Below are 27,854 nucleotides of genomic sequence, written 5' to 3'. Positions count from 1 at the left end.
GACAACACGGACTATCTTGTTATAGTTGTGAGATGCCTTTTTTTGCAGCTTAGATATGCATACTTACATACCAGGGCAATAGTTTCAGAAGGAAGAAACCCCACCAAAGATAATAACAACATCCTTGGCATAGTCCAGTATTTAACTGGATCACAGTTTTGACAGAAAGTATAAAATTAACCACTGCAAACTAACCATGGGAACAAGCGAAACCTTTCATAACCTCCTGCACAGCGCACCACAAAAAGAAGAAGGAAGAAACAAATCACACCATCAACCCATGCATGTTTCAGCAAATGAAAGGCACATGGAGGAGCTCATCAGAGCAGTAGAGGCCAGGCTCCTGAGTGTACACTTGCCTGGCCAGCGCCTGCCGTGCTCCCATGACGAGATCCCTGTTGGTCACCTCTCCGCCGTCCTCCCCTTCAAGGATGGTCTGGATGGCGTTGCTGAGCGCGCCGAACGAGGAGCCCTCCGCCGTGGTTGCATCCGCCGACGTCTGGCTGCAGCTCTGGCACCCGCTGACGAGGACGCCGTTGCTGGGCGCCCAGGACTTGGTCCCCGCGTACACCTCCTCCACCCCGCCAACCTCCTGCTCCATCGCCGGCCTCAAAGCATCTTCCTTCTCGTCGCCGCCTTCAAGCTAGGCCTTGAGGAGCTTGTAGGCCAGGCCACCAACCATGCTCATCACCCCGTACTGCTCGCCTAGCTTGCCCTCGCACTCGCAGTACTTGAGGAACATGACCTTCATGAACTTCTTGATCTTTGGGCTGGCATCATCCCCGAAGAGGTTGAACAGGGTCATCCGGATCGAGCCCACATCGACGTCGTCCTTCCCGCTCTGCTGCTTGAGCATCTCGATGAGTGTTGACAACGGCAGCGAGCGGCTTTTTGGTGTTGCCATCGCCATCCCCAGCTGCTTCTACTTCTACTTGTGCATCCGCCTCCTCCTCATCGTCGCCTCCGTATCGGCTTCGGAAGCGGTGGCTATGGGACTTGAACACGTCCCGGACAGTCTCCTTGAGGAAGGACCGGAAGCCAGTCGGCGAATCGGATGGCTCCTCGGGTTCACCGGACTGGGTCTCACTCTGCCTGGTGCTGTCGCCTATCTGCTCCTTGGCCCTCTCAAGCAGGCCACCGCTCTCGCATGAGCCAGAAACAATGGTAAATATTTTCTTTTTTATAAAGAGGAAGCGAGCCCCCGGCCTCTGCATCAATCGATGCATGCAGCCATATTATTAAAGATATATAAAATAGTATCTTAGATCCAAAGAGCTCAAAAAGCCGAAAGTGTAAAAAAAACATGAATGAAATAGTAAAAAGATGCCACATCCGGCGTATCTAAACTTAGACCCTGTTTGTTTCAGGAGTACCGGGACTTTTTTTTAGTCCCAACTTAAAAGTCCCTAGTCCCTACCCGTTTGTTTCCAGGGACTAAATAGGGACTAGAGGTCATTAAATGACATGCAAAAAGACCATATTACCCTTAGTAATGTAGTAGTAGTTATTAAATGACATGCTAAAAGTAGGGGCATTGTTGAAAAAAGTGCTAAAAAAGTCCCAAAAAGACCCTCCCATAGGGACTTTTCCAAATAGTCCCAAATACCCCCTTTTAGTCCCTAAAAGTCCCTCCTGTTTGTTTCACATGGGACTTTTTGGGACTTTTTTTAGTCCCTACACCAAAAAGTCCGTGGAAACAAACACCCCCTTAGACTACGATGCCTATACATCTAGTCTATTATTAGCACGCCATCCAAATCGATTGAAAATAACCCGTGCGGCCATCTCCCATCGGTTGCACCTAATATCCATAAGATCCTTGTACTCCGCATGACTGAGTAACGACCACGTACGGCAAGACGTTGCTCTGTATATAACCTGCAAAAAATTGTTGAAGTTCTTGCCATTAAAGATCATGTCATTCCTGGTATTCTATATTGCCCAAAACAAAGCACATATCCCAACTCCGATAAGTTTCAATATTTTAACGTCAACTCCATTGAGCCACGTTGTAAATATTGAGCCAACACATGTAGGTGGGCTGATATTAAAAGCTATTTGAATAGTTCTCCGTAGCAATTTTGCAAGAGGGCATTCTATGAAAAGGTGTTTAATTGTTTCATTTTGCTCACAATAGCAACAGTTAGGCCTTCCTCTCCAACTGCGCTTAAGTAAGTTATCTTTGGTTAGTATGACCCCTTTGTGTATAAACCACATAAATATTTTAATTCTCAGGGGCACCTTGATCCCCCAAATAGGTACAGATGTTGGTAAAATTCATGTATTTATCAGATGTGAATACATGGACTTGACTGAGAATACTTCATTCTTAGTTAAAATCCACCTAATACTATCTGATTGTTCAGATAAATGCACCTGCATGATTCTTTCAACCAAATGCAACCATGCATCCCAGCGAGGTCCTACTAAAGCCCGCCTGAACTGTATATTAAGCGGTGTAGATTGTAGTATCGTGGATACATAATCCTCTTTACGTTGTACTCCCTCCGTAAACTAATATAAGAGCATTTAGAACACTATTTCAGTAATCTAAACGCTCTTATATTAGTTTACAGAGGGAGTACTATATTATATAACATTGGGTATTGAAGTGCAAGTGGCGTGTCCCCAAGCCAAGTATCTTCCCAAAACCTTGTTGAGGCACCATTACCAACTATAAATTTTACCCTCTGGTAAAACTTCATCTTTATCTTCATTAGCCCTTTCCAAAATGGGGAATCATTTGGTCTAGCTATAACCTGAGCTAAAGTTTTAGAATTTAGGCATTTGTTCTAAATTATCTGAATTCACATCCCTTCAGATTCTGTAGATAATATATATAGCCATTTGCTAAGCAAACATTTGTTTTGCACTTCTAGATTCTCAATGCCCAAACCCCCCTGATCTTTAGGAGAGCATATAATATCCCACCTAGCTAATCTGTATTTCTTCCTAGCTTCATCACTTTGCCAGAAAAACCGAGATCTGTAAAAGTCTAGTCTTTTTCATACCCCTACTAGTATTTCAAAGAAAGACAATAGAAACATAGGTAAGCTTGTTAACACCGAGTTAATTAAGACAAGCCTCCCTCCATATGACATTAGTTTGCCCTTCCAGCAGCTTAATTTTTTCTCAAATATTTCTTCGATACATTTCCATTCTTTATTTGTGAGACGCCTATGATGAATAGGGATTCCGAGGTAGCTAAACGGAAGTGACCCTAGTTCACAACCAAATAGTTGTCTATACGCGTGTTGCTCTTCTTTTGCCTTTCCAAAGCATAAGATTTCGCTTTTGTTAAAGTTAATTTTGAGCCCTGATAGTTATTCCAATAGACACAATAATAATTTCATGTTCCTTGCTTTAGCCATATCGTGTTCCAGAAAAAGAATTGTATCATCCGCATATTGTAATATAGACACACCCCCATCTACAAGGTGTGGAATAAGTCCACCAACTTGGCCCTTATCTTTGTCGCATAATGAGTATTGTCAACATATCAACAACTATGTTGAATAATACTGGGGACATTGAGTCCCCCTTTCTTAATCCTTTATGTGTTTGAAAGTAATGTCCTATGTCACCGTTTACTTTAATACCTACACTCCCTTTCTGTATGGAAGCATCAACCTGATCTCTCCACCTTTCATTAAAACCTTTCATTCGTAAGGCCTGTTGAAGGAATGACCAATTTACCTTATCGTAAGCCTTTTCGAAGTCTACTTTAAAGATAATTCCATCTAATTTCTTTGTATGAATTTCGTGCAACGTTTCATGAAGAACGACAACCCCCTCAAGGATATGTCTCCCAGGCATAAACGCCGTCTGTGTCGGTTGGACTACAAAATGTGCTATCTGCGTCAATCTATTTGTGCCAACCTTTGTGAAAATCTTGAAGCTCACATTCAGCAAACAAATTGGTCTAAACTGTTCAATGCGTGTTGCTTCCACCTTTTTTGGAAACAACGTAATTGTTCCAAAGTTAAGGTGGAAAAGTTGCAACTGGCCCTCGAATAAATCTTGGAACATAGGCATGAGATCACCTTTAATAATATGCCAACACTTCTTATAAAAATCTGCTGGGAACCCATCTGGTCCCGGTGCCTTATTACGTTTCATTTGTGCTATTGAATCATAAACCTCCTTCTCTGTAAAGGGAGCAGATAAAACCTCATTCTCATCTGCATTTAGTTGAGGTATATCATGATTCAAGCTCTCATCGAGTGAGACCAGCGTCTCTTTTGAAGGTCCAAATAATTTCTTGTAATATTCAGATATGTATAATTTTAAGTTTCATGACCTACTATTGTTCCTTCATCTTGCTCTAGTTGAATTATTATTTTTCTTTCTATGCTTGCCATTTGCAATCATGTGAAAGAATTTAGTATTATCATCTCCATGAACTACCTTGTTCACCTTAGCTCTTTGTGCCCATTTCATTTCCTCTTCTCTTAACAATTTGTGCAACTCTTTTTCAGCATTTATCTTATTATACCTATCTGTCTTGTTTAACTGTGCCGACTCGGCTTTGATGTCTAAATCATCAATCACACGAGTCAGTTTTTCTTTTTCTATTTTATAAATACCACTTTGATTTTTCGCCCATCCTCTCAGAAATTGGCGAAGATGTCTTATTTTGTTCTGCCATCTTTCAATATTCGTAGAGCCGCCAACTTTTGTAGCCCATTCATGAGCTATGGGATCCATGAAGCCTTCTCGTTCGAACCAACTTAATTCAAATGAGAAGACATTTTTATTACCTACATGATTGGCCTCCCCTGAGTCAACCATGAGGAGTGTGTGGTCTGAGATGGCTCTCTGTAACGCCCGTACTGTGACCAAAGGGTACCTCTGCTCCCATTCGACACTAGTTAGTACTCGGTCCAACTTCTCATATGTTGGTACCGGTAGAGAGTTCGCCCATGTAAATTGTCTACCAGTGAGGTCAATCTCCCTCAGATCGAGACTCTCAATAACCATATTGAACATGAGTGACCATCGTTCATCATAGTTATCGTTGTTTTTTCCTCAGTCCTCCTGATAATATTAAAATCTCCCCCACCATAATTGGGATTGTTTCTTCTCCACAAATTCTTACTAGATCAGCAAGGAAGTCAGGTTTTAGTTCTGGTTGAGCTGCACCATATACGGCTATCAAAGCCCATCTGAACACATCAAGTTTCGATCTCACTCGAAACTTAACGGTAAACTCGCCGTAAACCACACTCATCACCTCCAATGTCTCACATTTAACACCAAGTAAGACTCCTCCAGATCTACCCCTTGGTGGCAAACAGTGCCAGTCAAACTCAACCCCTCCTGATAAAGTATTTAAAAATTGAGGTGTGAAATTATCTCTACCAGTTTCTTGTAGAGCCATAAAATCTAGTTTATATTCTATCGATGTGTCTCTAAGGAACCTTCTTTTAGCCAAGTCTGCTAGACCTCTGCTATTCCAGAATATTCCTTTCATATATCATCATGGAATTTTTTCTTTTGTTTCACTCTGGCATTTCTCCTAACCGCTGATTCGGGAAAAACCTTCCTTTTCCAAGGTCGCTTTGGTTTTTCCATAATCATTTGAGTGATACCTTCTTGGTTAATTGATGGTGAATGCGTACCAGGAATTAAAGAGGCCGTATACCCCTATTGGAAATATGCCCTAGAGGGAATAATAAATTAGTTATTATTATATTTCTTAGTTCATGATAATCGTTTATTATCCATGCTATAATTGTATTGATTGGAAACACAATACTTGTGTGGATACATAGACAAAATACTGTCCCTAGTAAGCCTCTAGTTGACTAGCTCGTTGATCAAAGATGGCCAAGGTTTCCTGGCCATGGGCAAGTGTTGTCACTTGATAACGGGATCACATCATTAGGAGAATCATGTGATGGACTAGACCCAAACTAATAGACGTAGCATGTTGATCGTGTCATTTTGTTGCTACTGTTTTCTGCGTGTCAAGTATTTGTTCCTATGACCATGAGATCATATAACTCACGGACACCGGAGGAATGCTTTGTGTGTATCAAACGTCGCAACGTAACTGGGTGACTATAAAGATGCTCTACAGGTATCTCCGAAGGTGTTCCTTGAGTTAGTATGGATCGAGACTGGGATTTGTCACTCCGTGTGACGGAGAGGTATCTCGGGGCCCACTCGGTAATACAACATCACACACAAGCCTTGCAAGCAATGTGACTTAGTGTAAGTTGCAGGATATTGTATTACGGAACGAGTAAAGAGACTTGCCGGTAAACGAGATTGAAATAGGTATGCGGATACTGACGATCGAATCTCGGGCAAGTAACATACCGAAGGACAAAGGGAATGACATACGAGATTATATGAATCCTTGGCACTGAGGTTCAAACGATAAGATCTTCATAGAATATGTAGGATCCAATATGGGCATCCAGGTCCCGCTATTGGATATTGACCGAGGAGTGTCTCGGGTCATGTCTACATAGTTCTCGAACCCGCAGGGTTTGTACACTTAAGGTTCGACGTTGTTTTATGCGTATTTGAGTTATATGGTTGGTTACGGAATGTTGTTCGGAGTCCCGGATGAGATCACGGACGTCACGAGGGTTTCCGGAATGGTCCGGAAACGAAGATTTATATATAGGATGACCTCATTTGATTACCGGAAGGTTTTCGGAGTTACCGGGAATGTACCGGGAATGACGAATGGGTTCCGGGAGTTCACCGGGGGGGGGGGGGGGGGGGCAACCCACCCCGGGGAAGCCCATAGGCATTGGGGGTGCCGCACCAGCCCTTAGTGGGCTGGTGGGACAGCCCAAAAGAGCCCTATGCGCATTGGAAGAAAAATCAAAGAGAAAAGGAAAAAAAAAGAAGGAGGTGGGAAAGGGAAGAAGGACTCCACCTTCCAAACCAAGTAGAATTCGGTTCAGGTTTGGAGACCTTCCCCCTTGGCTCGGCCGACCCCTTGGGGGTCCTTGGACCCCAAGGCAAGGCTCCCCCCTCCTCCTCCTATATATAGTGGGGTTTTAGGGCTGATTTGAGACAACTTTGCCACGACAGCCCGACCACATATCTCCACGGTTTTACCTCTAGATCGCGTTTCTGCGGAGCTCGGGCGAAGCCCTGCTGAGACGAGATCATCACCAACCTCCGGAGCGCCGTCACGCTGCCGGAGAACTCTTCTACCTCTCTGTATCTCTTGCTGGATCAAGAAGGCCGAGATCATCGTCGAGCTGTACGTGTGCTGAACGCGGAGGTGCCGTCCGTTCGGCACTAGATCATGGGACTGATCCCGGGACGGTTCGCGGGGCGGATCGAGGGACGTGAGGACGTTCCACTACATCAACCACGTTCACTAACGCTTCTGCTGTACGGTCTACAAGGGTACGTAGATCACACATCCCCTCTCGTAGATGGACATCACCATGGTAGGTCTTCGTGCGCGTAGGAAAATTTTTGTTTCCCATACGACGTTCCCCAACAACCCCTCCAATCCCGTATCATCCCCCTCCTCTTCCTCTCCGTCTATGTGTAATAAACTTTGACATACTTCTTGTAATTCTACTCCTCCTAATTCATTAATATCTTTTTCATTCATAGGCTTCACCGATGCAAGATTTTGAATAAACTCTATAGTTCTATCCGTTTCTATATCAAGAATATCATTAATAGTTTTCGCTAATTGTTTGCTAGAAGAACCGAGAGTAATTCCTATGTCGCTAGCATTTTGGATAATCTTATATTCGGTAAAATGAAGTATTGAAGCATTATGATCAATTTGCATACATGTAGCTGCCTCGACGTCTCGAAGCTTTGCTGCCCTTGTGGCACGCGCTACTAACATGTCATCGGCACCGGCTGCTCCTGGATATGTTGACTGAACCTTAAATCTCCGCAAGAAGGATCTAGAATTCCTCCAAAAGAAATCACATCCTGTGAAGATATAGCTGTATGTTTTCGTCCTTTTACCTCACAGTCAGCAGCAACCTTGTCCTGCCCAGAAGAAGGTGCGTGAACCTGTTCCGCCCAGCTGAAGCAACGTTTTGCTGCATGGCTTGCATGTCCCCCTGGGACAGAACTGTATTATTATGGCTGGCTGTACTTGTTATGTCGCTGCTTTTTCCCATAATCACCCTGGGACACAATGTGAGAATAGTGGCTTGTACTTCTTACGTCATTGCTACTGTTTCCCATCAGCCCGGCCAAAGTATCATTATGCTTCGAAAATTGCATGTCACCCCGATGTACGTCCTGATTACACGTGTAGGCACGGATGTCTGTTTCAGGCTCAATTGCTCATCCTCCCTATGGAGTTTAATTGAACTGATTGGCGTGGTCAGCACCTCCAAGTGTGACAAACGCATGGGCGGAGAGGTATTGTTTCCTTGATGTGGTATCTCTTCCTCGATACCTGGTATTAATTCCTCTTGGACGCATGCTTTCGTCCATAGTGTAGTTGGCGTACGCATCTCAAAAGATCTAAGCCGTAAAGTAACCATAGGTGACACTGAAGAGGAGGGGGGTCCTGCGCTGTTAAGTGAATTATGCTTGGCAGATGATGATTGTGGTTTTGCATTGTGATTAGATTTGTCGGGCTGATCCTCGTCGGCATCTCCCCGGTCCTTATCGCGATCATCTCCATCTGCCATATGAGTATCACCATCATGTGATTGTTGTTGGTGTTGGGGAACGTCGCATGGGAAACAAAAATTTTCCTACGCGCACGAAGACCTATCATGGTGATGTCCATCTACGAGAGGGGATGAGTGATCTACGTACCCTTGTAGATCGTACAGCCGAAGCGTTAGTGAACGCGGTTGATGTAGTGGAACGTCCTCACGTCCCTCGATCCGCCCCGCGAACAATCCCGCGATCAGTCCCATGATCTAGTACCGAACGGACGGCACCTCCGCGTTCAGCACACGTACAGCTCGACGATGATCTCGGCCTTCTTGATCCAGCAAGAGAGACGGAGAGGTAGAAGAGTTCTCCGGCAGCGTGACGGCGCTCCGGAGGTTGGTGATGACCTTGTCTCAGTAGGGCTCCGCCCGAGCTCCGCAGAAACGCGATCTAGAGGAAAAACCGTGGAGGTATGTGGTCGGGCTGCCGTGGAAAAGTCGTCTCAAATCAGCCCTAAAACCTCCGTATATATAGGTGGGAGGGAGGGGACCTTGCCTTGGGGCTCAAGGAGCCCCAAGGGGATCGGCCGAGTCCAAGGGGGAAGGTCCCCCCCAAACCGAGTTGGACTTGGTTTGGTGGGAGGGAGTCCTTCCTTCCCTTCCCACCTCCTTTTTTTTTCTTTTCTCCTTGATTTTCTTCTCTAGGCGCATAGGGCCCTCTTGGGCTGTCCCACCAGCCCTCTCTAGGCGCATGTGCCACCCTCAAGGCCTATGGGCTTCCCCAGGGTGGGTTGCCCCCCCCCCCCCCCCGGTGAACTCCCGGAACTCATTCGTCATTCCCGGTGCATTCCGGGTAACTCCGAAAACCTTCCGGTAATCAAATGAGGTCATCCTATACATCAATCTTCGTTTCCGGACCATTCCGGAAACCCTCGTGACGTCCGTGATCTCATCCGGGACTCCGAACAACATTCGGTAACCAACCATATAACTCAAATACGCATAAAAAACGTCGAACCTTAAGTGTGCAAACCCTGCGGGTTCGAGAACTATGTAGACATGACCCGAGAGACTCCTCGGTCAATATCCAATAGCGGGACCTGGATGCCCATATTGGATCCTACATATTCTACGGAGATCTTATCGTTTGAACCTCAGTGCCAAGGATTCATATAATCCCGTATGTCATTCCCTTTGTCCTTCGGTATGTTACTTTCCCGAGATTCGATCGTCAGTATCCGCATACCTATTTCAATCTCGTTTACCGGCAAGTCTCTTTACTCATTCCGTAATATAAGATCCCGCAACTTACACTAAGTCACATTGCTTGCAAGGCTTGTATGTGATGTTGTATTACCGAGTGGGCCCTGAGATACCTCTCCGTCACACGGAGTGACAAATCCCAGTCTTGATCCATACTAACTCAACTAACACCTTCGGAGATACCTGTAGAGCATCTTTATAGTCACCCAGTTACGTTGCGACGTTTGATACACACAAAGCATCCCTCCGGTGTCAGTGAGTTATATGATCTCATGGTCATAGGAATAAATACTTGACACGCAGAAAACAGTAGCAACAAAATGACACGATCAACATGCTACGTCTATCAGTTTGGGTCTAGTCCATCACGTGATTCTCCTAATGACGTGATCCAGTTATCAAGCAACAACACCTTGTTTATAATCAGAAGACACTGACTATCTTTGATCAACTGACTAGCCAACTAGAGGCTTGCTAGGGACAGTGTTTTGTCTATGTATCCACACATGTAAATGAGTCTTCATTCAATACAATTATAGCATGGATAATAAACGATTATCTTGATACAGGAATTATAATAATAACTATATTTATTATTGCCTCTAGGGCATAATTCCAACAGTTGGGCCTCCACCTCGACCTCTACATCAATGTCATAGTGAATTCCATCGTAAGACCATGGTGCGTAGTCCGGTATGTACTCAACATCAAGGACCAACACACACACCCTCGCTATACCCCGTTTTCGAGTAAAAGGCATATCCACCTTATCTGTCTTACCAACCAAAGACCCTAGACTCCATACAATAAGGAAGTCATTAAGAAGAATCTCTGGTATTCCTGAAAATCTAATCCAAGCCTTCTTTAACCGCGTACCCTGTGGTTCCGGTTTTTTACACTCCTCAAACTCAAGTAAGAATTTGCTATCACTAACTTTGCTGACCCCAAATGCAAGCAACCGTTGAAGATCCTCTCTTCTTGGAAACTCTACTTGAAAACTTTGATCATCTACCTTATCTGGTGCCCACTGGTATGTCTCAGACACAAGCCTTTTCAGCTGTTGAGAAACTTGTTTTGCAGTCAGTGTTCCGTTTGTAACCTTTACTAGTCCCGTTCTGGAACTCTCTAGGCGAGGCGGAACTAGGACTGATGAGGATCTTGGTGTTTCAAAGAACATCAGCCTACTTTGACATACACCATAAATATTAATTACCGGCTTAGGAACTGAAAGTAGTGGACATGTGGCATCATCATGACCTGGTTTCTGGCAGATATCACATATCTCAGTGGTACAATCTACTACGAAGTGTACAGGAACTCCACACGTGTAGCATGCCAATTTTTCCTTCTTTCGAGCAGCTTTGTTCGCGCGTGCGGTGTCTCTATCCTCAGCCGACTTAGGTCTCTCAGCAGAGTTGGAAGTATTACCTGGCACTCCATCGTTTGCCATTGGATTAATTTCCTTCCACTTGGGCAGCGAATTGTTTCGGCCAAACGTGCGGAGTCCACCACCCCCACGTTGACGAAAGCTCGAACCTCTTGCACCTTCGACAAAATTGCCTTCCGGAGGTTGGAAAGGTCTGTGCCACTGATTAGCACCTCCCCCTGGCCCTCCCTCGACGTTCCATTGCCCACGTCCAGCACCTTGACCGCTGAAGTTTTCGTTCCAATGTTGTCCAAAATTTCTATACCCCTGGTATCCGCCACCTCCTCTGTTATACCCTGCACCTCGTGCGGGCTTAAACGTCACACCTCCACGGGCCTGACTGTCCTTTCCTACAGTAGGAAGAGGATGGTCCCCATCGGATCGTGACAGCGCTGGATCCGCTGCAACCTGCTTGGGTTCAGAGGGAGGAGCCGCTGCAACTTGCTTGGGTTCAGAGGGCGTAGCCGCTGGTATCTAGGAGCCACCCCGTGCGGCCATGGAGGGAAGCGCCGGCACTCGGCGGGCTCTTCCCGTTCTCGACGGGAACCCAGGCGGCGAGCGAATAGACGGATAGTTGCGATCTGTGCCTTCCTGGCGAACCCTGATTCCCAGTTCGTTTTGTACAGAACTTTGTTTCTCATACGTATCAGATCAGAATTGTTCGTTAATCTCTGGGCTATCCACCGAGCACAGCTAGGCCTTATACCCAGATGTTTCGGGCCCTTTCACATCAATTAATGGCCCATCTTGGCCTATGAGTAAATTCAAACGTTGCTTCCTCTTTTCTCGGATCCCGAGATCTAACTGCGACGAGGACGTCGCCGACGGACGCACCGTCGCCACAGCTCGATTTTTCTTCCGTTTGATCGGGATTGTCTTCCAAGAATCGATAAAATCAGCTAGTGTTAATGCCGGTAGTCGTACCTTCGGAATAGGTCCTTTCCATGGTCGTATTGCGGACGGTGCAGTGCGTCGATGCACGATACACCGGAGTACCTCTATCTTGTCTTCTGTATGATCTCCAAGTCCAGACCAAGCGTGATCGGATGAAGGAATGAAGCCATCTAAATTTTGTGCAACTTCTTCCTCGGTATATCCTATCTGCAATGATTCACATATAAGATCTGATGGAGTTGGGGATTGTACCTCATGCCGATCTGGAACTGCATCCTCTGGTTCGTCGTCGGTGTCGTTGGCCAAGGCCCAGAACCTACCTCCGACTTGACTCTGGCCAGTTAACGTGCGGGCGCCGCCGGCAGTGACCATCCGCCAGGCCCGCCGGTAGTCACCCCGTTCGTCGCCAGTCGCGCGAGTGGCCCGCTAGTCGCGAGTCGCTTGAAAAAAGAAAATCCAATGGTAAATATGCAACCATCGGGGACCTTCTGAACCAGTTCACTGATATCATCATCTGCGCACAATAACAAGTTAGCTCGAGACTTTGATCCACAAGCTGAAATTTGAAATGACGGTGCACATCTCGCCTATGTGCGGCAATGGATCATTATCCACAAGCTGGAATTTGATATTACTGTGCAGGGGGGTAAAATGTCTGATCTCGCCTATGTGCGGCAATGGATCATGATCTAGCTGAAAAGAAAACAGCCTAAAAGATAATTACGGAAAAAATGCAGAAAAGGCTGGTTGACATATGCCATAAGCATATTTCTCACTTTTCTGTTAGACATTTGGTACTTGTGATAAAGACCATGCATGCATAATTTGATCCAGGAAAAAAAAGACATGCATGGCTTGGATTGATAGATTAATGCAGAGGAGTAACTTACGAGTGCATTGCATGCCTTCTATTTTAACTACACAACTACTCCCTTTGTATCGAAATATTTATAGTTATAGAAGGCTAACTTAGCCTATTAAAACTACAGATATTTCGATACAGAGGGAGTATTAGTTATTGAGGTGATGTGAGAGCACATATGTACAGAGAAATATAATAATAAGGGTTAGCTATTGTTTAATGTTTTTTGACACACACTACGGTGCCTTTGCACCAGCCTGAACCTCTAGAACCAAAAACAGAGCAGCACAATCATCTCAACTTGTGGCCGCTGGCAACTAAGAGTGGTCCCTCCTCTTGAAGTGTTGTCTCCACATAACATCTCTCCCTCCCTCGACAAACCATCCCCGAGTTGGAATGAGAGAATATGTTTTCGGAAAGTAGCAACAGCAGAAAAAGAGGGTTTCCTCCTAGCCTTGATTGAGCAATAGTCCCGATCGTTTTTTGAACCAGGACTAATAGTTTTGGTTCGAATGGCTAGGAGCGGACGGACGGCATTGCTATATTTATTTTCTGTTGGTGTGGAACCTTTAGTTCCGGTTGGTGCCATCAGGCGGGACTAAAGGTTTGGTCCGGTTGATAACACTAACCCGGACTAAAGAGTCTACCTATAGTCCCGGTTGGTAACACCAACCTGGACTAAAGGTCCTGCATAGGCTAGTTCAAAAGAAAAGCATCCCATCCAAAGTCACATGTTCTATGTAGGTGGGGTGGTAAGTTGTGCAGGACAATACACATACCGTCCAAGTCGGACGGTGCTACCCATCATCGTCTTCATTGCCGTCAACAACATCATCGTCAACACCGTCTCGCCTGCAACAGTTAACGAATAGTACGTTCTTCGTGATCTGCTCATGTTGCTTTCTGTAGTTGCTACTTCGTGTAAGATGATGATATGCATGCTCTGTTGCTCATCTAGTTTGCTAGATTATTGCATGCTAATATATGTTCTAGTCATGAATTATTTACTATAGGATTAATCATGATATTGCCTAATATTCCAACAATCCAAAAATCTAATTTTAGACAATTTCCTTAGTTAACTATAGTTGGATTTGCTGATGCACTGGCTCCGGATAAGTTTACCAGTGTGCGCTCCAAGAGGTGGGAAGTGAGATGTACATTCTGGCTTACCGCTCTGAATGTTTTCCATGTTAGTGTTGGCATGTCAGAGGGAGCTTCTGATGAAGATGAGAGAAAGTTTTAGGAAGCCAACACTATGTTTATTGGATGCGTTTTGAGTGTTCTCATTGATCTGTTGTGTGATGTGTACATGCACTTGCAAGATGAAAAGACACAATAAAATGCACTGAAAGCTAAATTCTATGCGACAAATGCACGCAATGAACTGTACATCATGGAGAATTTTCACGACTACAAGATGGTGAATAACCGTTCTATGATTGAACAAGCTCATGAGATACAATGCATTGTGAAGGATTTGGAACTTCTCAAGTGTGATCTACCCGACAAATTCGTGTAGTAGTTTTTGTGTAGCTCCGCCACTCCACAAAGAACACATGCATGCATAACTACTCCCTCCGTTTTTAAATAGCAGACCTTTTAAAGATTGCACTATAGACTATATATAAAACAAGATGTATAAATCTACATTCTAAAAGATGTATATATACATCCTCCACTTCATAAAGAACACATGCATGCATAACTACTCCCTCCGTTTTTAAATAAAAGACCTTTTAAAGATTGCACTATAGACTATATATAAAACAAAATGGATAAATCTACATTCTAAAAGATGTATATATACATCCGTACGTAGTCCATAGTGTAATCTTTAAAAAGTATTTAAAATGAAAGGAGAGTTATATTGTGCGACATCTCATAAACGCGGAGCCCATGCGCTCTTTAATGCTTCAATATTCAAGTTGTGCAGTCTCAAACTTGGCATACGTGTGACGAAAAGATCACCGGCCTATCATAGCGCACCTGTTGGCAGTCACCTCATCTCATTAGTCATGCTTTTATAGGTCTGTGCCAATGCAAGTTTCTTAGCGCAGTTTTATAGATATTTTTTTATGTGGCACTGTATTTAATGAAAAGAGATACTATTGAAGTTGTATATTACTTCCTCCGTTCGCCAAAAATGATGCATCTAGCACTATAATTTTTCCCCATAAAGAGTGTGCATCTACACTCCCTATGTGCTTAGCCTTTAATTAACCAGTATTAAATGACTAATGTAGCAACTTGTGCTCTAGCTATTGGTTCCATGCCTAACCTTAATTACTGCATGCCGCAACCTTCATTTAATCTTCTTCTCTCAATGGTTGCATGTACATATAAGTCTGCTACTTTTGGGCATTAATTAGGCTGGCCATAGTGGGAGTAATTTAGCTACTAGTATCATGTACTTGGGACAAGCAAACATGCTGATGTGGCAGACAATTAAAGAAGAGAGAGAGGGTTAGAGCAACATAGGTAGATACCGTAACATATTAAATTCTATGCTACTACTTTATGATACTATGCACTATGACCAGCCTTATGTCATGAAGGTTTCTCTTATGCATGATACTACTATATGATACTATGCACTATGACCAACCTTATGTCATGAAGGTTTCTCTTATGTCATGAAGGTTAGAGTAACATAGAGAGAGAGGGTTAGAGTATGTGTCATGCATGTCAATAAATGAGGTCATTTATGATACTACTTTATGATACTATGCACTATGAAGTTAGTATCATACAATAGTATCATATGCATGATACTACTATATGATACTCCCCACTATGTAAATGTGAGAATGTTTATTAAAAAGCCGGGTGTAACGGTTCGGTTCTTACTTTGGGTTTGATTGGTTCAGGTTTTATTGGGTTGAGATTTTTTTAGTTTGGTTTTGGTTTGGGTATGTGGAGAAACCAGTTTGAGTATAGTTGGTTATGGGTTTAAACGGTTTGGTTATTAGCGGTTATAAACTATGGGTCCAAACCGGTTTTTATGCATTGGTTATATGGAATAATCAACTACGACCGAGAACGAGTATCTTTGATCCTCGTGCATGCTGTAATGCATTATGTAATTATGTATTATGGGAAACAGCAGATGAAAATCGGAAGTGTTTTCTTGTGCTTTCGCTAAGCAATTTGGTTTTAATACACTTGTTAGTGAGCTTATTCAGGGCCGGTCCTGAGGTTTCGGAGGCCCCGGGGCGAAGTCAAATAAATGGGCCCAAGGCGACATAGGAGGAAAAAAAAGATTCCATATATTGATAGTTTTTTTTTTGCAAAGCTACAATAAACAGTGGTAATTTTCCTTGTTAACTAATATATGATAACAACTTCATACTTCATCATATACCATAGAAGTTACATAGCATAAACAAAAATATATGACGCTAACAAACCTGCAAGCCTTCGTTGATCATGAGAAACGGCTCCTCCGTGCATTCTTTGACGCAATATCATTAATGATAGTGTCAAGATCGATGTTATCCAACACATGTTGGGGAACGTCGCATGGGAAACAAAAAATTTCCTACGCGCACGAAGACCTATCATGGTGATGTCCATCTACGAGACGGGATGTGTGATCTACGTACCCTTGTAGACCGTACAGCAGAAGCGTTAGTGAACGCGGTTGATGTAGTGGACCATCCTCACGTCCCTCGATCCGCCCCGCAAACCGTCCCGCGATCAGTCCCACGATCTAGTGCCGAACGGACGGCACCTCTGCGTTCAGCACACGTACAGCTCGACGATGATCTCGGCCTTCTTGATCCAGCAAGAGAGACGGAGAGGTAGAAGAGTTCTCCGGCAGCGTGACGGCGCTCCGGAGGTTGGTGATGATCTCGTCTCAGCAGGGCTCCGCCCGAGCACCGCAGAAACGCGATCTAGAGGTAAAACCGTGGAGATATGTGGTCGGGCTGCCGTGGCAAAGTTGTCTCAAATCAGCCCTTAAACCCCACTATATATAGGAGGAGGAGGGGGAAGACTTGCCTTGGGGTCCAAGGACTCCCAAGGGGGTCGGCCGAGCCAAGCGGGAAGGTCTCCCCCTCCCAAACCGAATTCTACTTGGTTTGGAAGGTGGAGTCCTTCTTCCCTTTCCCACCTCCTTCTTTTTTTTCTTTTCTCTTTGATTTTTCTTCCAATGCGCATAGGGCTCTTTTGGGCTGTCCCACCAGCCCACTAAGGGCTGGTGCGACACCCCCAATGCCTATGGGCTTCCCCGGGGTGGGTTGCCCCCCCCGGTGAACTCCCGGAACCCATTCGTCATTCCCGATACATTCCCGGTAACTCCGAAAACCTTCCGGTAATCAAATGAGGTCATCCTATATATCAATCTTCATTTCCGGACCATTCCGGAAACCCTCGTGATGTCCGTGATCTCATCCGGGACTCCGAACAACATTCAGTAACCAACCATATAACTCAAATACGCATAAAACAACGTCGAACCTTAAGTGTGCAGACCCTGCGGGTTCGAGAACTATGTAGACATGACCCGAGAGACTCCTCGGTCAATATCCAATAGCGGGACCTGGATGCCCATATTGGATCCTACATATTCTACGAAGATCTTATCGTTTGAACCTCAGTGCCAAGGATTCATATAATCCCGTATGTCATTCCCTTTGTCCTTCGGTATGTTACTTGCCCGAGATTCGATCGTCAGTATCCGCATACCTATTTCAATCTCGTTTACCGGCAAGTCTCTTTACTCGTTCTATAATACAAGATCCCGCAACTTACACTAAGTCACATTGCTTGCAAGGCTTGTGTGTGATGTTGTATTACCGAGTGGGCCCCGAGATACCTCTCCGTCACACGGAGTGACAAATCCCAGTCTCGATCCATACTAACTCAACGAACACCTTCGGAGATACCTGTAGAGCATCTTTATAGTCACCCAGTTACGTTGCGACGTTTGATACACACAAAGCATTCCTCCGGTGTCCGTGAGTTATATGATCTCATGGTCATAGGAACAAATACTTGACACGCAGAAAACAGTAGCAACAAAATGACACGATCAACATGCTACGTCTATTAGTTTGGGTCTAGTCCATCACATGATTCTCCTAATGATGTGATCCCGTTATCAAGTGACAACACTTGCCTATGGCCAGGAAACCTTGACCATCTTCGATCAACGAGCTAGTCAACTAGAGGCCTACTAGGGACAGTGTTTTATCTATGTATCCACACAAGTACTGTGTTTCCAATCAATACAATTATAGCATGGATAATAAACGATTATCATGAACTAAGAAATATAATAATAACTAATTTATTATTGCCTCTAGGGCATATTTCCAACAGTCTCCCACTTGCACTAGAGTCAATAATCTAGTTCACATCACCATGTGATTCCAATGAATCCAACACCCATATAGTTATGGGGTCTGATCACGTCTTGCTCGTGAGAGAGGTTCAACGGTTCTGAAACATTCAGATCCGTGCATTCTTTACAAATCTTTATGTCATCTTATAGATGCTGCTACTACGTGCTATTCGGAAATGCTCCAAATATCTACTCTACTATACGAATCCGTTTCACTACTCATAGTTATTCAGATTAGTGTCAAAGCTTGCATCAACGTAACCCTTTACGACGAACTCTTTAACCACCTCCATAATCAAAAAAATTCCTTAGTCCATTAGTTACTAAGGATAAATTTTGACCGCTGCTAGTGATTCAATCATGGATCACTCTCTGTACCTCTCAACAGACTTTGAGTCAAGGCACACATCAGGTGCGGTACACAGCATGGCATACTTTAGATTCTACGGCTAAGGCATAGAAGACGACCTTCGTCTATTCTCTTTATTCTGCCGTGGTCGGGTTTTGAGTCTTACTCAAATTCACACCTTACAACGCAACCAAGAACTCCTTCTTTGCTGATCTATTTTGAACTCCTTTAAAAACTTGTCAAGGCATGCATCTTATTGAAACTTTCATTAAGCGCTTTTGATCTATCTCCATAGATCTTTGATGCTCAACGTTCAAGTAGCGCAATCCAGGTATTCCTTTGAAAACTCCTTTCAAACAACCTTATATGCTTTACAGAAATTCTACATTACTTCTGATCAACAATACGTCAACCACATACACTTATCAGAAATTCTATAGTGCTCCCACTCACTTCTTTGGAAATACAAGTTTCTCATAAACCTTGTATAAACCCAAAATCTTTGATCATCTCATCAAAGTGTATATTCCAACTCCGAGATGCTTGCACCAGTCCTTTGAAGGATCGCTGGAGCTTGCATACTTGTTCGTATCTTTAGGATCGACAAAACCTTCTGGTTGTATCACATACAATGTTTGCTCAAGGAAACCGTCGAGGAAACAATGTTTTGACATCCTACATGCAATATTTCATGAATAATGCATCAAGAACTAACATAATTCTAACAGACCTTTAGCTTCGCTATGAGTGAGAAAGTCTCATCATAGTCAACTGTTTGATCTTGTCGAAAACATCTTTGCGACAAGTCGAGCTTTTCTTAATAGTGACTTATCACCATCATCGTCTGTCTTCCTTTTAAAGATCCATTTTTACTCAATAGTCCTGTGACCATCAAGTAGTTGTTCCAAAGTCTACACTTTGTTTTCATACATGGATCCTCTCTCGGATTTCATGGCTTCCAGCCATTTGTCGGAATCTGGGCCCACCATCGCTTTCTCCATAACTCGTAGGTTCACTGTTGCTCAACAACATGACCTCCAAGACAGGGTTACCGTACCACTCTGTAGTAGTACGCAACCTTGTCAACCTACGAGGCTTGTAGTAACTTGATCTGATGCTCGATGATCACTATCATCAGCTGTCACTTCAATTGGTGTAGGCACCACAGGAACAACTTCCTGCGCCCTGCTACACACTGGTTGAAGTGATGGTTCAATAACCTCATCAAGTTTTACTATCCTCCCACTCAATTCTTTCGAGAGAAACCTTTCCTCGAGAAAGGATCCGTTTCTAGAAACAAACACTTTGTTTTCGGATCTGAGATAGGAGATGTACCCAACTGTTTTGGATATCCTATGAAGATGCATTTATCCGCTTTGGGTTCGAGCTTATCAGACTGAAACTTTTTCACATAAGTGTCGAAGCCCCAAACTTTCAAGAAACGACAGTTTAGATTTCTTCTAAACCTCAGTCTATATTGTGTCATCTCAACGGAAATACGCGGTGCCCTATTTAAAGTGAATGCGGTTGTCTCTAATGTATAACCCATAAATGATAGTGGTAATTCGATAAGAGACATCATAGTATGCACCATACCAAATGGTGCGTGGCTATGACGTTCAGACACATCATCACACTATGATGTTCCAGGTGGCATGAACTGCGAAACAATTTCCACATTGTCGTAACTGCGTACCAAAACTCGTAACTCAGATATTCATTTCTATGATCATATCGTAGACAGTTTTATCCTCTTGTTACGACGAACTTCACTCTGAAACAGAATTGAACTATTCAATATTTCAGACTTTGTGATTCATTAAGTAAATACTCCTGTATCTATTCAAATCGTCAGTGAAGTAGGAACATAATGATACCCATTGCGTGCCTCAGCACCCATTGGACTGCATACATAAAAAATGTATCACTTCCAACAAGTTACTATCTTATTTCATCTCAATGAAAACAAGGCCTTGCTCATGTGGTATGATTAGCATGTCACTAGTGATTCGAAATCAGGTGAATATAAAGATCCATCAACATGGAGTCTCTTCATGCAATTTATACTAACATGACTCAAGCGGCAGTGCCACAAGTAAGTGGTACTATCATCATTACCTCGTATCTTTTGGCACCAATATCATGAACATGTGTAACACTACGATCGAGATTCAATAAACCATTGAAGGTGATTATTCAAGCAAATAGAGTAACCATTATTCTCTTTAAATGAATAATCGTATTGCAATAAACACGATCCAATCATGTTCATGCTTAACGCAAGCACCAAATAACGATTATTTAGGTTTAACACCAATCCCGATGGCAGAGGGAGCGTGCGACGTTTGATCATATCAACCTTGGAAACACTTCCAACACGTATTGTTACCTCGCCTTTAGCTAATCTCCATTTATGTCGTAGCTTTCATTTCGTGTTACTAATCACTTAGCAACCGAACCGGTATCCAATACCCTCATGCTACTAGGAGTACTAGTAAAGTACACATCAACATCATGTATATCAAATATACTTCTTTCGACTTTTGCCAGCCTTCTTATCTACCAAGTATCTAGAGTTGCTCCGTCTCAGTGACTGTTCCCCTCATTACAGAAGCACTTAGTCTCAGGTTTGGGTTTAATCTTGGGTCTCTTCATTAGTGTAGCAACTGTTTTGCCGTTTCACGAAGTATCCCTTCTAGCCCTTGCCTTTCTTGAAACTTAGTGGTTCTACAAACCATCAACTATTGATGCTCCTTCTTGATTTCTACTTTTGCAGTGTCAAACATCGCGAATCGCTCAAGGATCATTGTATCTATCCTTGATATGTTATAGTTCATCACGAAGCTCTCATAGCTTGGTGGTAGTGACTTTGGAGAACCATCACTATCTCATCTGGAAGATTAACTCCCACTTGATTCAAGCGATTGTCGTACTCAGACAATCTGAGCACACGCTCAACGATTGAGCCTTTATCCTTTACTTTGTGGACAAAGAATCTTGTCGGAGGTCTTGTACCTCTTAACAAGGGCACAAGCATGAAATCACAATTTCATCTCTTTAGAACATCACTTATGTTCCGCGACGTTCCAAAACGTCTTCGGCGCCTTGCTTCTAAGCCATTAAGTATTTTGCACTGAACTATCGTGTAGTCATCAGAAACGTGTATGTCGGATGTTCACACCATCCACAGACGACGCTCGAGGTGCAGCACACCGAGTGGTGCATTAAGGACATAAGCCTTCTGTGCAGCAACGAGGACAATCCTCGGTTTTACAGACTTAGTCTGCAAAGTTTGCTACTATCAACTTTCAACTCAATTTTCTCTAGGAACATATAAAAAACAGTAGAGCTATAGCGCAAGCTACAACGTAATTCGCAAAGACCATTAGACTATGTTCATGACAATTAGTTCAATTAATCATATTACTTAAGAACTCCCACTCAAAAAGTACATCTCTCTAGTCATTTGAGTGGTACATGATCCAAATCCACTATCTCAAGTCCGATCATCACGTGAGTCGAGAATAGTTTCAGTGGTAAGCATCTCTATGCTAATCATATCTACTATACGATTCATGCTCGACCTTTCGGTCTCATGTGTTCCGAGGCCATGTCTGCACATGCTAGGCTCGTCAAGGTTAACCCGAGTGTTCTGCGTGTGCAACTGTTTTGCACCCGTTGTATGTGAACGTTGAGTCTATCACACCCGATCATCACGTGGTGTCTCGAAACGAAGAACTGTCGCAACGGTGCACAGTCGGGGAGAACACAATTTCGTCTTGAAATTTTAGTGAGAGATCACCTCATAATGCTACCGTCGTTTTAAGCAAAATAAGGTGCATAAAAGGATTAACATCACATGCAATTCATAAGTGACATGATATGGCCATCATCACGTGCTCCTTGATCTCCATCACCAAAGCACCGGCACGATCTTCTTGTCACCGGCGTCACACCATGATCTCCATCATCATGATCTCCATCAACGTGTCGCCATCGGGGTTGTCATGCTACTCATGCTATTACTACTAAAGCTACGTCCTAGCAAAATAGTAAACGCATCTGCAAGCACAAACGTTAGTTTAAAGACAACCCTATGGCTCCTGTCGGTTGTTGTACCATCGACGTGCAAGTCGATATTATCTATTACAACATGATCATCTCATACATCCAATATATCACATCACATCGTTGGCCATATCACATCACAAGCATACCCTGCAAAAACAAGTTAGACGTCCTCTAATTTTGTTGTTGCATGTTTTACGTGGTGACCATGGGTATCTAGTAGGATCGCATCTTACTTACGCAAACACCACAACGGAGATATATGAGTTGCTATTTAACCTCATCCAAGGACCTCCTCGGTCAATTCCGATTCAACTAAAGTTGGAGAAACTGACACCCGCCAGTCATCTTTGAGCAACGGAGTTACTCGTAGTGATGAAACCAGTCTCTCGTAAGCGTACGAGTAATGTCGGTCCGAGCCGCTTCGATCCAACAATACCGCGGAATCAAGAAAAGACTAAGGAGGGCAGCAAAATGCACATCACCGCCCACAAAAACTTTTGTGTTCTACTCGAGAAGACATCTACGCATGAACCTAGCTCATGATGCCAGTGTTGGGGAACGTCGCATGGGAAACAAAAAATTTCCTACGCGCACGAAGACCTATCATGGTGATGTCCATCTACGAGAGGGGATGTGTGATCTACGTACCCTTGTAGACCGTACAACAGAAGCGTTAGTGAACGCGGTTGATGTAGTGGAACATCCTCACGTCCCTCGATCCGCCCCCGCGAATCGTTCCGCGATCAGTCCCACGATCTAGTGCCGAACGGACGGCACCTCCGCGTTCAGCACACGTACAGCTCGACGATTATCTCGGCCTTCTTGATCCAGCAAGAGAGACGGAGAGGTAGAAGAGTTCTCCGGCAGCGTGACGGCGCTCCGGAGGTTGGTGATAATCTCGTCTCAGCAGGGCTCTGCCCAAGCTCCGCAGAAACGTGATCTAGAGGTAAAACCGTGGAGATATGTGGTCGGGCTGCCGTGGCAAAGTTGTCTCAAATCAGCCCTAAAACCCCACTATATATAGGAGGAGGAGGGGGGAGACTTGCCTTGGGGTCCAAGGACTCCCAAGGGGGAAGGTCTCCCCCTCCCAAACCGAATTCTACTTGGTTTGGAAGGTGGAGTCCTTCCCTTTCCCACCTCCTTCTTTTTTTTCTCTTTGATTTTTCTTCCAATGCGCATAGGGATCTTTTGGGCTGTCCCACCAGCCCACTAAGGGCTGGTGCGGCACCCCCAATGCCTATGGGCTTCCCCGGGGTGGGTTGCCCCCCCGGTGAACTCCCGGAACCCATTCGTCATTCCCGGTACATTCCCGGTAACTCCGAAAACCTTCCGGTAATCAAATGAGGTCATCCTATATATCAATCTTCGTTTTCGGACCATTCCGGAAACCCTCGTGACGTCCGTGATGTCATCCGGGACTCCGAACAACATTCGGTAACCAACCATATAACTCAAATACGCATAAAACAACGTTGAACCTTAAGTGTGCAGACCCTGCGGGTTCGAGAACTATGTAGACATGACCCGAGAGACTCCTCGGTCAATATCCAATAGCGGGACCTGGATGCCCATATTGGATCCTACATATTCTACGAAGATCTTATCGTTTGAACCTCAGTGCCAAGGATTCATATAATCCCGTATGTCATTCCCTTTGTCCTTCGGTATGTTACTTGCCCGAGATTCGATCGTCAGTATCCGCATACCTATTTCAATCTCGTTTACCGGCAAGTCTCTTTACTCGTTCTGTAATACAAGATCCCGCAACTTACATTAAGTCACATTGCTTGCAAGGCTTGTGTGTGATGTTGTATTACCGAGTGGGCCCCGAGATACCTCTCCGTCACACGGAGTGACAAATCCCAGTCTCGATCCATACTAACTCAACGAACACCTTCGGAGATACCTGTAGAGCATCTTTATAGTCACCCAGTTACGTTGCGACGTTTGATACACACAAAGCATTCCTCCGGTGTCCGTGAGTTATATGATATCATGGTCATAGGAACAAATACTTGACACGCAGAAAACAGTAGCAACAAAATGACACGATCAACATGCTACGTCTATTAGTTTGGGTCTAGTCCATCACATGATTCTCCTAATGATGTGATCCCGTTATCAAGTGACAACACTTGCCTATGGCCAGGAAACCTTGACCATCTTCGATCAACGAGCTAGTCAACTAGAGGCTTACTAGGGACAGTGTTTTGTCTATGTATCCACACAAGTATTGTGTTTCCAATCAATACAATTATAGCATGGATAATAAACGATTATCATGAACTAAGAAATATAATAATAACTAATTTATTATTGCCTCTAGGGCATATTTCCAACAACACATCCTTCTCAATACAACATATTGCCAATCCATTCAATCTTTCTTGCGACATAGTTGACCTCAAATAATTTTTCAATAACTTCAATTTTGAAAAACTTCGTTCGGTTGATGCAACTGTCACAGGCACAGTTAAGAGAATTCGATAAGCAATTGATACGTTTGGATAACAGTCTGCAGCTCTAACAAACTCGTATATTTGATCAGCCGGCATGAGTGTATTTGGCAATGTCATCTGCAACACTTTCAGTTCAGAAACAAAATCATCTAAGTCAACATATCCTGAATTTTCATGACAAAAGGTCTTTGCAAAATTAGTGCAACATCTTCTCAAATCAGTCTCATCCAAGGATTTCAACTTTTTAGAGTTAAATAAGAAGCCAAATATACTCCCAAATGACTTAAGCTCATCAAATCTGGTGGTCAGTGAATTAATTGCAACATCTATCATCACAAGAAAGTATTTTACTCTAAATGATTCCTCCGCAACTGCTTGTGCTTCTCCCATTTGATTATTTTCTTCCATGTCATTAGTTTCATCAAAGTGTTTTTTTCTGATAACAAGGCGTTTTACAGGAAATACAGGCTCTATATCCATGTCAGATGCAATAGATTTTGCAACATTTACACTGGATGTAAAGCCGTCATCTCTGTACTTCTTAAAAAATGAGATGGCGCCCTCAATTTGCTTAAGGGTAACATCAATGCACATAAACTCAGACTGCAACTTCTTACTGACCATGTTGATAGTAAATAAAATATCATGCCAAATGACCATACCAACTAAGAATTCAAAATTTCCAAGTGCAGCAACCAATGACTTTGCATCACTCTTAGTTTTGGGGTCATCACTAGAAGTTCTCTGCAATTCCAACAGAGCTTTTCTTAACTGAGGCGCTTGATACCTAATAGCTTGAACACTCTTTATCCGACTCTCCCAACGAGTATAACACAGAGATTTAACAGTAAGGTTTGGAACATTATCAAACAATACCTGCCATCTTTTATTTTCCACAATGGTGGTCTCATTCTCAGTAGGTTGTTGTTCTTCAGAAGTGTCATCTAGTTCCTCAAGATTATCAGCACATTCTTTCCTTACAACATATCTATGCATAGATCCCTTCTGCAATTCATTGGACTTCTCTGTTTTTTCCTCTTTTTTCTTTTCTCACAACCAGATAAATGTTTTTTGGGCAGCATGTTGAAAGAAAAGGAGTGAAGGCACCTGAAGGCTGAAGGTTGCTGAGTGCTGACTTGTTGTAAGTAATTGAAAATCTGGGTTCCAATCATCAAAGAAACAAGAAGCACAGGTCTGCAGGTTGTAAAAAGCAACAAAATTGGTTATAGTACTCAAGCCTGCAGGTTGTAAAAAGCAAAAGAATTGGTTCCAATCATCAAAGAAACAAGAAGCACAAGTTTGCAGGTTGTTGTAAGCAATTATGTAAGATTTTCTCCATGTAGATTTATCCATGCAATTTAGTCTACATTCTCTCACGTATTCAGTAGAAGCATGTACGTACTTCGGTACTTACGTATTCAGTAGAAGTAGTCAACAGGCAGCAACAGCATCTGCTGATCTGCACGACTTGGTGGATGTTAATGGCCAACAGGCAGCAGCAACAGCATCCGTAGATTATTCCGAACCACAACCCCCTGAAGTTCATACCATTACATAGGTTTTCACAGGTTTCTTCGGATGAGGTTTCTTTAGATAAGATAAATTTATCTAGAGATTTACCTCATTGGCTTTCTCTCATGAAGGAATTCCTTGCATCCCTGCATCGGCCGCTGTTGCAGGAATCGCCCCTTGCCCGGTGCCTCGATCGGACGATTTGTGGAGGGCTGGAGGCGAACAGGCGAGAAAAGGAACCGGCGTCGGCGTGCAGGAATCAGGTATTCAGGTCGATCGCCTTGTGCATGCATAAGAAATCGTTCTGGACAAGTTGGGCCATTACTACGTATAAGCTCGGGCCCTGTATGTGTCTAGAGGTTGCAGCACTAGCTCGGGGGCCCTACTTTAGCTGGGCCCCCGGCCGTCGCCCCTGCTGCCCTGGCCCAGGGCCGGCCCTGAGCTTATTAGCCATGGGCATGTTCTTTTTGCCTCTTACTGTGTGTTGACTGTATCTCAAGGATTACTTTGTTTCTAAACTGTTGTAGATGCACTTATGCCTTTTTTATCTTATTTGTTTCTTAACATGTCAATTTGTGCAATCATATGTACATTAAAGCAAACCATGGTTATGTATTGGGTTTAAACCCATGGTTATGTTTTGGGTGGAAAAAATAATGGGTTTGGTTTTGGATGGGCTAAAAATGACATTAAATGGGTATGGTTCAAGTATGGTTTTGAGAGATAAATGAATGGGTATGGTTTAAGTATGGTTCAAGTATGAAACCATTCTCAGGTTTACCACTATGACCAGCCTTATGTCATGAAGGTTTCTCTTAGTCTACATGCAAATCTCTATATGCATATTTTTTTGGCGAACGGAGGGAATACTAGCTAACATACAACCTTGCGCGTGACCATAGGCAAAAAAAAGTGCTAACCCAATCACATGCATGCATGAGCCATAAATCATTATTTTTCGATACAATGCATTGTACTAGTTGTTTCTTATGTTTTTATTACGCATATTATTACGTGCTAAGAGACGATGCATTGACATAGACTTTATCAACCTTTGGA

General features: G+C 43.6%; 1 pseudogene; it reads right to left on the bottom strand.

Annotated features, from left to right (window-relative positions):
* Nucleotides 1–289: 289 nt before the first annotated feature.
* On the bottom strand, nt 290–26,279 carry LOC123428795 (annotated as a pseudogene).
* Nucleotides 26,280–27,854: the final 1,575 nt, after the last annotated feature.

The sequence above is a fragment of the Hordeum vulgare genome, chromosome 2H (assembly GCF_904849725.1).
Source record: "Hordeum vulgare subsp. vulgare chromosome 2H, MorexV3_pseudomolecules_assembly, whole genome shotgun sequence".
Classification (NCBI taxonomy): domain Eukaryota; kingdom Viridiplantae; phylum Streptophyta; class Magnoliopsida; order Poales; family Poaceae; genus Hordeum; species Hordeum vulgare.
This window is presented reverse-complemented; position numbering and strand designations above follow the sequence as displayed.